The sequence below is a fragment of the Petaurus breviceps genome, unplaced genomic scaffold (assembly GCF_028583685.1).
Source record: "Petaurus breviceps papuanus isolate PSGF00001 unplaced genomic scaffold, PetGlider_PUasm1.0 176, whole genome shotgun sequence".
NCBI classification, from domain to species: domain Eukaryota; kingdom Metazoa; phylum Chordata; class Mammalia; order Diprotodontia; family Petauridae; genus Petaurus; species Petaurus breviceps.
In genome coordinates this window covers 7,575,967-7,587,915 of record NW_027185771.1, presented here as the reverse complement: position 1 = coordinate 7,587,915, position 11,949 = coordinate 7,575,967, and the positions used below count along the sequence as shown (strand labels likewise).

Below are 11,949 nucleotides of genomic sequence, written 5' to 3'. Positions count from 1 at the left end.
TTCAGAGAAAGAAATTAAAGCTATCTATAAGCACATGAAGAAATGCTCTAATTTACTATTGATTAGAGAAATGCAAATCAAAACAACTCTGAGGTACCACATCTCACCAGTCAGATTGGCTAAGATGACAAAACAGGAAAATGACAAATGCTGGAGAGGATGTGGGCAAACTGGAACACTAATGCATTGTTGGTGGAGTTGTGAACTGATCCAGCCTTTCTGGAAAGCAATCTGGAACTATGCCCAAAGGGCTATAAATACTTTCATACCCTTTAATCCAGCAATACCACTCCTAGGGTTATGTCCCAAAGAGATCATAGAAATGGGAGAAAGACCCATATGTACAAAAATGTTTATAGCAGCTCTTTTTGTTGTGGCAAAGAATTGGAAATTAAGGGGGTGTCCATCAATTGGGGAATGGCTGAACAAGTTATGGTATATGCATGTTAAGGAATATTATTGCGCTATAAGAAACGGGGAGCAGGCGGTCTTCATATTTACCTGGAGAGGCTTAAAAGAACTGATGCTGAGTGAGAAGAGTAGAACCAGGAGGAATTTGTACACAATTACAGACACAACGTATGTGTGATGACCAACTTTGATAGACTGGACTCTTCTCAACAATGCAGGGATATAAGTCAATCCCAAAAGACGCATGATGGAGAGAAAAACGTGCATCCAGAGAAAGAACTAGAAAGAACTAAATTTATATCCAGGTGGAAGCAAAATACCTGATCTTTTTCATTCTCTTATTTGATTTTATGTCCTCTTTACCATTTTTCATTCCAGCTGGTACAATCCATCCTTATAACCTTACCATTGTATAATGTGAAAGTATTTACAGATCCTATACTTGATTATAAGACGCCATGGGGAGGAGGGGAAGGAGGGGGACAAAATGTGAAATTCAAGGAATTGTGGAATTGAATCCTGTAAACTAAAAGGAAACAAACAAATTAATAAATTAAAATTGAATTAAAAAAAAAGAAACATTAAGAAGGCTCTCAGGCATCTCCTAGGTTTTCTCTTTCCTCAACACTCAATGTCCTCAGTTCTGTGACTGAAGCGAGACAAGGAACAGTTTGGTACAGTAAAAATAGAATTGAGTTTATAGTCACAGGACCTGAGTTTGAATTCTTCCATTTATTCTTTTGTGTGACCCTGGAGAAATCAGTTAACCTCTATGAGCCTCAGTTTCCTCATCTGTAAAAATTAAGCGAGGCAATTGGGTAAGATTTCTAAGGAAACTTCTATTTTTTTTTTTGCTTTTTGGGGGGCAATTGGGTTCAGTGACTTGCCCAAGGTCACACAGCTAGGTTTGTGTGTGTGTGTGTGTGTGTGGGTGTGTGTGTGCATGTGTGTGTGTGTTAAGTGTCTGAGGCTGGATCCGAACCCAGGTCCTCCTGACTCCAGGGCTGGTGCTCTATTTACTGTGCCACCTAGCTGCCCCAAAACTTCTAGTTTTTAATCCTAGCATGATAAAAACAGTAAATTTTCTTGCTCCAGAAGAGCTGAACTTTGCAACTCTGAATGATAGAATATAGCTGAGGGAACCATTAGGATGGCATTGCTGCTGTTATTATTACATATTTGCCATCGTTTTATCCTTTGGCATTCACAGGCAGGGCTGTGGTAGGTACTCCTTTATATTGTCAGTTCTGATGCATTTGCAACATTCATTATGACTTGTAGTGTTAGAATCAGAATCCATATTCATCTGGTTTCATTGTGAGTTTGGTAATAAGCAGCTTTAAAAAGAAAAAAAAGGAAAGGAGGAAAAAACAATTAAATCTAAACAGATGTTACATGAAACACTTATATGATATATAGATGATGAAATGATGAATACATATCTATAGACTTTAAAGCTTTGGCAGGGAAGGTGCCAATCTCTTCTACTATTTGGCAAATGGCAAGGAAATACTCATTGGTTGAACTCTGTGAACTCTTTCAAAATTCTAGAACATTTAAGACATAGGAGAGCCACCTCCCAAGCCTGGCTGATGACTGACACGTGATAATGTTTTATTGGAGTGGAAACATTTCCTGGCCAATTTAATCCTTTGATCATCTGGTGGAGGGAGAGAAAAAAAGAACTGGAAAATAGAGGAGGGTTAAAGGAGATGAAGGTGAAACTGTTTGCCAGACTCAGTCTTTATCCTTGGAGCTAAAAACAATTGTGTAAAATGCTAATGACAAACTTAATCGTGATTTCAGGTTTGGACGTTATGGGGAAATGACACATAGAGATTACTATTTAGGACTGGGTTAGCAGAAAGATAGCTGGATGAGGATGATAATGGTAACTAGCATTTATATAGCATTTTAAGATTTGCGAGAAACTTTCCAAATATTATCTCATTTGAGGTAATTATAACAATCCAACTATAATAATAACAGCTAACATTTATATAGCACTTACTGTGTGCCAGGCACTGTGCTAAGCATTTTACAATTATTTTCTCATTTGATCCTTATAACAGCCCTGGGATGTGGGTGCTGGTATTATCCCCATGTTACCAATGAGAAAACTGAGGCAGAACATGTTTAAGTGACTTGTCCAGGGACACAGAACTAAGTAAGTGTCTGAGGTCACATTTGAACTATGGTCTTCCTTTCTATGCATTGTGCCACCTAGCTGCAGGAGATCTTTATCCCATTTTATAGTCAAGGAAATAGACTGAGAGGTAATAAGTTTCTGAGGCAGAATTAGAACTTGCGTCTTTCTGATTCCAAGTCCAGCACTCTACCCATTGCATCTCTTAGCTGCTTGGGGACTAAAATTTTATTTTCAGCTGTACATTTAACTTGCTTTGTAAGTTCAGCAAAGTCTATCAACTTCTCTGTGTGTAATGTTCATGTGTGTAAAATAGGGAAATTGAATTGGATAATCACTAAGATGGTACCATTCCAGTTTTCTTTTCCCCTAAATTAGTAACAGTATTTTCTACACTAGCAAAATAAAGCCCATTCAATCATATGGAAATTAGTTCTGGCACTCCAGGAGAATTTATAAAGTAAAATAGTTAAGCAAAACTAATAATATAGATTTCATCTGAGGATGCATGCATCATTCACATCTGTAGCACCCCTACTTCTCCACTTTTAATTGTTTTTATAGTACAGTCTTCCTCCCACCCCCCACCCTCTTATTCATTTCTTTCAATCTCTTCCCTCTTTTTTTTTTTAAAGCAATTGGGGTTAAGTAACTTGCTCAAGGTTACACAGCCAGTTATTTTTGTGTGGGTGTTAAGTATCTGAGGCCGGAACTGATCCCGAATCTCCTGACTCCAGGGCTATCGTTCTTACTCACTGTGCCACCTGGCCACCCTGACTTCCCTCTTGATCAGGAGATAGATAATGTTTTATCACTGATCCTCTGAAATCATGGGTATAATTATGTTGGTCATAGTACCTAAAGCTTTTAGAGTGGTTTGTTTTTTTACAGCTTTATTATTGTATAAATTGATCTCAAGGCTCCGCTCATGTAATTCATGATCAATTTCTAGAAGTCTTCAAAACTGTTTATTTTTAATAATGTGGATGTGGTAATTTAAATTAAAAATAAATAACTTAAATGCGATCATTTCATAGCACTCTCCTCAGCATCAGTTTGTGGAATTTTTTCCATGTTTCTTTGAAATCATGTTTCCTCATTTCTTGTGGCACAGTAGTTTATCATATTCACATGCTACAACTTATTCAGGCACTCCTCAATTGATGGGTATCCTTTTAGTTACCAGTTTTGTGTGTGCATGTTTCCTGTCACAGAAAGAACTACTATACATAAATATATTATATTATTTAATATATTATATATAATATAAATAATACCTTTTTATAATTCTTTGATTTTTTGCAGGTATAGATCTAGAAGTAGTACAGTTGCTTCAAAGGGCATACAAGTAACGTTTTCTGTTAAATTCTAAATTACTTTCTAGAATGGTCATATTATATATATATATATCCCCAGATCCATAAATGGTCCCTGTTTTCTAATCATTTTCCATTTTTGTCATCTTTTTCAATATGATAAACATGAGATAGAATCTCAGAAATGTTTGGATTTGCTTTTATCTAATTAGTGGTCATTTGGAGCATTCCTTCATATGATTAAAAGAGGAAAAAAATGAAAGGGTAATAACTTGAAATAAACAATATTTGAGGAGTATAGAGAAAAAAGAATATAAGAAAATAAAATGGAGGAAAAAAGCAATTAACTATCATAACCATGAACATGAATGGAATGAACTCTCCCATAAAAAAGAAGAGGTTAGCAGAATGGATTAAAAACTGCAACAAAATGTTGTTTATGAGAAGCATACTTGAAAAATAAAAGCTCAAATAGAGTTAAAATAAGGTGTTGAAGCAAAATCTATTATGACTCATCTGAACACACTCAGACACAAACACAGAAGTAGCAATTATAATTTTAGGCAAGGCAATAGCAAAAAAAAATTTAATTAAAGTGGATAAAGAAGGAGCTACGTTTTTCTGAAAGGAGAAGGGTGAAGGGAATATGCTTATATAGTACCTACTATGTGATAGGCTATGCTAAGTACATTTATAAATATTATCTCATTTGATTGTTACAACATCCCATAGATAGGTGTTATTATTATCCTGATTTAACAGTGGAGAAAATTTAGGAAGACAGAGATTAAGTGATATGTCCAGGGTCACACAACTAGAAAGTATGTTTTATTTGTTTCTGCTCAAATAATTGGGGAGCTGGAGAACAGAGAAAAAGACTCCTCCCTTAGCCTTTATTTATAGAGGGTTCAAACTCCCAGACATCTCTTCATTTGCTACCCACTGCTCTGCTGGTTTTAACTCCACCACTGTCATCATGGCAGACAGTCAGGTGGCATATTGAATAGAGTGCCAGCCCTAGAGTCAGGAAGACTCCTTTTCCTGAGTTCAAATCTGGCCTCAGACGTTTACTAGCTGTGTGACCCTGGGTAAGTCACTTAACCCTGTTTGCCTCAGTTTGCTCTTCTGTAAAATGAACCAAAGAAGGAAATAGCAAACCACTCCAGTATCTTCACCTGGAAATCCTAATGGGGTGACAAAGAGTCAGATACAATTGAAAAATGACCCAATGACAACAAAATCATAATCCTGATGCTCCTGTGCTGGCTACGCTCTGTGCCTCACCCCCCCTTTCAGCTTGCTTTTTTGTTTTGTCTTCTTCCTTTGGGTTGTAAGCTCCTTGAGGGTAGGTCCTATCTTTCTTTTTACTTATTTATATCACCAGTGTTTAGCACTGTGTCTGGCACATAGTAGATGCTTATTGAATGTTTACTGTACCATAAAGTAAATGTCTGAGGCCAGATATGAATTCAGGTCTTCCTGATTCTAGGCCCAGTGTCTTATCCAGTGTGCTATCAGCTTCTTCTACAGGAAACAAAGATAATTAATTGATTTAAAATCTTAATATATGCATTTAATAGCACAACTTCTAAATACTTAAAGGGAAAAATGAAATTAATTACAAGGAGATATAGACAATGAAACTATAAAAGGGGAGACCTCCATCAGTCTTAGGTAAATCTAGTAAAAATATAAAAGGAGTTATACTCAAACAGAATTTTAGAATAATTAGATAGGATAGACCTTTGGCAATTAATGAATAGGAGCAGAAAGGAGTATACATATTTCTCAGTTGTGTATGGCCCCTTTACAAAAATTGATTATGTCTTATGACAACACCTCACAAATAAGAGATATAGTATACATATATTTTCCTGACCATAATGCAATAAAATAAAATTAAAATGAAATCATGTGTGCCAAAAATGAAAAGAAATTCATAAAAATATGAAAAAAGATAATTTTCTAGCATCTCCTTTGCCTAGTTCTATGCAAATAAAGACAACTTCAATGAAATAAATGCATAATTACAAAAATATAAAATACTCATTTACACAACGAGAAATAATGAATTTCTGAAGAAGAAATTGAACAAATCATAAATAAACTTCCAGAGGAAAAACATTCCTAGACCAGATGAATTCACAGGTGAAATCTTTTAAACATTCAAAGAACAGTTCTGGATTATCACTTTTAATTAGGTCTGTGTATGTATGTATTCTCTCTTTCAACCAGTTCAGATGAAAGTGAGGTTCAAGCATTGCCTGTTCCTCCCCCCACCATTTTTCTCTTCATTGTAAAAACTTTTCCTTGTGCACTTCTTTTATGTGAGATATTTTTTTTTCCATTCTCCCTCTCCTAGCTAGGTGGGACTGTGGCAGTCCTGCAATCATGAAGATCTCAGTTCAAATCTGGTCTCATACACTTGCTAGTTGCATGACTCTGGGTAAGTAATTTAATCACTGTTTGCCTCAATTTCCTCATCCAAAGAATAAGGATAATAATAGCACCTACCTTCATGGTTGTTGTGAGGGTCAATTGAGATAATAATTGTAAAGCACTTAGCACAATGCCTAGTACATAGAAGCTACCATATAAATGGTGATATTGCTGTTGTTATTTGCTCTTCTCCCAGTACATCCCTCTTTCTTACCCTCCCATTCTTCTTTTGAGATTATCCCAACATAGACTCATACCCATACCCTCTAACTAGAGTCCTTCTAACTGCCCTGATGATGATAAAGTTCTTAGAAATTACATGGATCATCTTCTCACATATGAATGTAAGTAATTTAATCTTATTAAGTCTCTTATGATTTCTCACTCATATTTACCTTTTTATACCTCTCTTGAAACTTGTTTTTGAATATCACATTTTCTATTCAGCTTTGGTCCTTTCATCAGGAATGATGAAAGTCCTCTATTTCATTACATGTCCACTTTTCCCTGAAGAACTACACTCAATTTTGCTGTATAGATTATTCTTGGTTATGATCCCATCTCCTTTCCCTTTTAAAATGTTCTAAGCCTTCTGCTCCTTTATCATGGTAACTGCTAAATCTTTTATGATCTTGACTATGACTCCATGGTATTTGAATTCTTTCTTTTTGACTACTTATATTTTCTTCCTGACCTGGGATCTCTGGCATTTGGCTACAATATATCTGGGATTTTTCCTTTTAAAATTTCTTTCAGGAGGTGATCAATGAATTCTTTCCATTTTTACTTTGCCCTCTGGTTCTAAGACATCTGGGCAGTTTTTCCTTTATAATTTCTTGAAATATAATATTTAGGTTCTTTTTTTTTTAAAGCAATTGGGGTTAAATAACTTGCCCAAGGTTACATAGCCAGTTTGTGTGTGTGTGTGTGCGCATGTGTGTGTGTGTGTGTGTGTGTGTGTGTTAAGTATCTGAGGGCGGAACCGATCCCAGGTCCTTCCGTCTTTGGGGCCAGCACTCTTACTCACTGTGCCACCTAGCCACCCCTATTTAAGTTCTTGTTTAATCATGATTTTCAGGTAGTTCAGTAATTCTGAAATTATCTCTCCTCAATCTGTTTTCCAGGTTGATTGTTTTTCCTGAGATACTTCACATTTTCTTTTCTTTTTTCAATGTTTTGATTTGCTTTGTTGTTTTATGATGTGTCATGGAGTCATTAGCTTCTATTTGAACAGTTTTAATTTTCAAGGGATTACTTTAATCAATGAGATTTTGTATCTCTTTTACCACTTGGACAATTCTGATTTTAAGGAGTTACTTTCTTCAATATCTTTGTGCCTCTTTTACCAAGCTATTAGCTCTCTTTTCAAAATTTTAATGTATTGCTCTTCTCTTCCAGCTTTTCCTCTACCACTCTTATTTGATTCTTTTTTTTTTGCTACTTTAATCTTTTGCTTAGGTTCTTCTGGAAAACTTATTGGTCTTATTTCCAATCTGTATTTTTTTTTCAAGGCTTTTTGCTTGTAGATGTTTCCATGTCATTATCTTCCTCTGAATTTTGTCTTGAGCTTCCCTGTCACCACAGTGGCTTCTTATGTCAGGTTATTGTTTGCTCATTTTCCAGCCTATTTCTAAACTTAGGGCTTTATATTAGAGGTGGGGTCTGCTCACCTGGCCTGAGTTCCAGTCTTTTTTGTTCTTCTGCTGCTTTCACAGTTAGATCTGAGGGTCCACGAGTTTTTGATGCTTGCAACATGGTGTAATTTGAGGAGAGATCTGGTCAACTGCAACTGTTCCTCTCCATCATGGAATGTGCCTCTAAATTCAATAATGGCAAAGGAGCTGCTGTTTGGTGCCTGATCCTACACCCAGTGGTAGCTCATGGAATCCCCTTTAATCTCATTCTGATCAGTGTCCTTATTGTCCCTGGGCACTACGTACCATCAAAACTGCTGCTGCCACCTCTGCCTTCCAGGCTTACAGCATGCTACCCTCTCTGCCAGCCTCCACCCATATTTATACACCCATGTCTATACATGTCTCTTTCTGTCCTCCTAATCTACCTTGGGAGGGGAAAATGATTCACTGTGACTTTTTGTCAGTTATCTTGCTCAGATTCTGAACAAGGTTTGACACAGTTAAAAAAAGCTTTTGAGAGGGTTGTGTTAAGAGACCTCAGCAAAAATGCTCATTTTATTCCAGAATCTTGGTTTCCCTTCTTTCTTCTACCAAAGAACAATCCAATATGGAACAAATTGTTTGTAAAAATAGATAACTTTCCCTTGATATGGTCTGCACATTTAGGTGGGTTTATCCTCAGACTACAGGCACAGTCCAAAACAATCCAGTACTCAAAGCTTTATAAGCTTTGTAGGACTTGTCACACCTTTTGCTTCACTAGCATCCTCTCTGCAGACCTAGGTACCACTTAGAACCATGATGCGGCTCCAGAATAGGATGAAGAGATCCAGAAAAAGATGGCATGGTCATGTAAGAGTGAAAGATAACAAGAGTGAAAGAATTCTTCATTAATAATGATGGAAAGAGAAGGACAAGAATTTCACAGCATGGTGCAGCAGAAAGAGGAATAGATATGGAGACCTGGGTTCAAATCCGGCCTCAGAAACTTGTTACCTGTGTGATTTGGGGTAAACAACTTAACTTCCCTAGTTAGTTTTGTCTTCTGTGAAATGAAGAGGTGTGACTGCATATACACTAAGTTCATTTTCCAAATGAAGTATCAAATGAAATAATATTTATAAAGTGCTTAGGAGTGTCCAGCACACAGTAAGTTCTTAATAAATGCTTATTCCTTTTCCAGCTCTAGAGCTATGATTCTATTAAAAAAAAAACACACTAGAATGCAAAGATTGATGCATTGTGAAGGCATACCCAGGTTTCAGTAGTTAGGTCCCTGACTCCAAAACTAGGCTTCATTCCACTATATTACCTTGCCTGCATGATGATGAACATAATCTCCTTATCCTGGCTGTTACTCAAGTTGTTCCAAAGATTCTTTCTGTAATGCTAGATAAAAAGATTTATACCTCCATATTTTAATTAATTATAATACATAGTTATTTTATCCCTCTGTGTGATGGCAGTCTGTTAAAGATTAAATGTAAAAGAGTTTCGGTGGCATAGCAACTTGTCCCAGGACAGTTTCTATCTAAACTTAGTTGAAAATAATGAAAATTATTTCATAGCAAGCAGAAAGAGGACTGACTTTGGAGTCAGGGGACCTGGGTGTGAATTTTGGCTTTATTACTATTTTTGTAGCCTTGCAAGACACTTAACTTCCCCATTCCTCAGTTTCCTCATCTGTAAAATGAGAAATTAATCGAAGGATCAAATGAAACCATTTTCATAAAACACTGTGATTTGCCTGGAGTCACACACAGCTAGTAACTATCAGAAATAGGATTTTTTTTTGCAAAGAATAGAGCATTCTTTATTAAAAGATGAAAATAATAACTACATATAAATTTGTTTGTACTTATTTTTTAATTTTTCAAAAATTTTTTAAAATTGTTTACCTTTTTGGAGGGCAATTGGGGTTAAGTGACTTGCCCAAAGTCACATGGCTAGTAATTGTGTCAAGTGTCTGATGTCGGATTTGAACTCAGGTCCTCCCGACTCCAAGGTCGGTGCTCTATTCACTGTACCACCTAGCCGCCCCAATTTGTACTTATAAAGAATATCCAAAAATATCAAAGTTTTTGCCCGATGCAATGTTCCATATTTCCATCTGTTAACATGTACAAAGGTGGGGGATGGTGTGATCCATCCCTCTCTGTATGCCTTCCTCCCTCCCACCCTAGCATTACCCTACACGGTTTGGAGTGTGATTAAGTTGGACAGTAACAGATATGAATTTCTTGGTCATCTCCAATGGGTACAATCTTGGTGCTATTTGCATTGCTTTTTGCTCCCCAGACCTGGTGCTGGTGGTCAAAAAATGTGTGGACCCAAGTTCTTGTTCCGGCATCCCAAACTTTTACGCTTTTGTCTGGTGAACTGCATACAAAGTGAATATCATCTGGACAAAATGCAACATTAAATGCCCAGGATGCATGACTACTCAGTGTACCAGCCAAATATGCATGCTGTCAACCATAAATCTTAATGTAGCCATCATCTGAAGCAGGTGACAAGTTGCTGAGAATCTGGGGAGAAGGTCAAAGAGTGGATGGGCATTGCATGGCCTTCAAGTGTATGGAGAAGTTTTCCAGTTGCAATATCAAAAATATTAATGATTGCATCTATGGCTCCACTGGCCAGATATTTCCCATCAGGACTCTAGGCAATGCTGAGGATGAATTTCTCTTTTGTATCCAACGAGTATTCCTTTTTTCCGGCCTCAATACCAAAAATGTTTATTTTGCCCACATGGCTTCCTGCAACCAAAAACTGGGAATTGAGTGAAAAGCCAAGGACCAGGCATCCACGGGGCCAGAATCAATGGACTTCATCTGTTTGGTATTTTCTAAATCCCACAGACGAATGTAAGCACCACAGGAACTGGACGCAGCAATGGCCCTGGTCTGACTGATGTCCATGGGAGCCACACCCAAGTGATGGCCCTCCAGACTCCACTGTAACTCCAGCTTCTCATCTTTCCCTTTCCACACTTTGACTAGATGATCCAGGGATCCTGAGACAGTCATTTCCGAGTTCTCTCTTTGATTCATCCCCCAGGCAACTGACCAGATGGCATCGTCATGAACTTGTTCCTGTTTGAAAAGAATGCTGGACACTCATCTCTTCAGGCCAAGGCAAACAGACATGGACAGGCAACTCTGGGATCTCCTGCTCGTGGCCTTCCTCTCAAACTCTTCCTTAGCGACAGTGGCTAGAAATAGGATTTAAACCAAGGTCTTTTGATACTGAACCTAGTCCCCTTTCTGATCTAATAGGGTGATTTGAACTAAACATCTAAGTTATTTCTTTTAAAAAGTCTTAAGTGGTCCTCCATTGATTTTTTTTTAACCTCCTCTGAGCCTTCTTGGGGGAAAAACAGTTCCTTATTTCTGAAAACACTATTTTCCCGGAAGGGTCTTTTATTCCTTCTAGAAACTTTTGGGGGAGAGTATTTGAAAGGGAAAAAAGAGATAATGAAAAGAAGGGAGAGTCTGGGTATCTTGGACCTGCATTGCACTGACTTGGAAGAGAATGAATAGGGAAGTGTGGGCGCGGGTGCATGTGTTTACAAACAAAATCAGAATTATGAAATTCTGGGATGCCTGTGCTGCTGGCTGTTTGGGCATCTGGCAGTAAGTGATGACATCTGTGCTGGAGAATGTGTAGAGCTTGTCAGGGAGAGACAGTGCAGTGCAGTGGGAAGAACCATGTACTAGGACTCAGGATAATTGAATTTGATAATTAACAGCTAGGGAGTGCAGTAGATAGAGTCCAGGACCTGGAGTCAGGAAAACTGGAGTTTAAACTTGACCTCAGATATTTTCTGACTGTATGATCCTGGGAAAGTCACTTAACATTTGTCTGCCTCAGTTTCCTCCCAGAGTTCTTATTAAGATCAAGTGAGATAATATTTGTAAAGTGCTTAGCCAGTACCTGACACATAGTAGGCATTTAATAAGTGCTTGTTTCCCTTCCCTTCCCTTCCCTTCCCTTCCCT

The 11,949-nt window shown here is 37.4% G+C and overlaps 1 protein-coding gene, 1 long non-coding RNA gene and 1 pseudogene across 3 annotated transcripts in view; 1 reads left to right on the top strand and 2 right to left on the bottom strand.

Annotated features, from left to right (window-relative positions):
- ZNF469 (zinc finger protein 469) overlaps window positions 1-11,949 on the top strand; it is a 745,539-nt gene that overhangs the window by 120,803 nt on the left and 612,787 nt on the right. The gene's annotated exons all lie outside the window — the stretch shown is intronic.
- LOC138159330 (uncharacterized) overlaps window positions 1-11,949 on the bottom strand; it is a 53,604-nt gene that overhangs the window by 33,651 nt on the left and 8,004 nt on the right. The window lies entirely within an intron of this gene.
- LOC138159328 (superkiller complex protein 8 pseudogene) overlaps window positions 9,013-11,949 on the bottom strand; it is a 3,500-nt pseudogene continuing 563 nt past the window's right edge.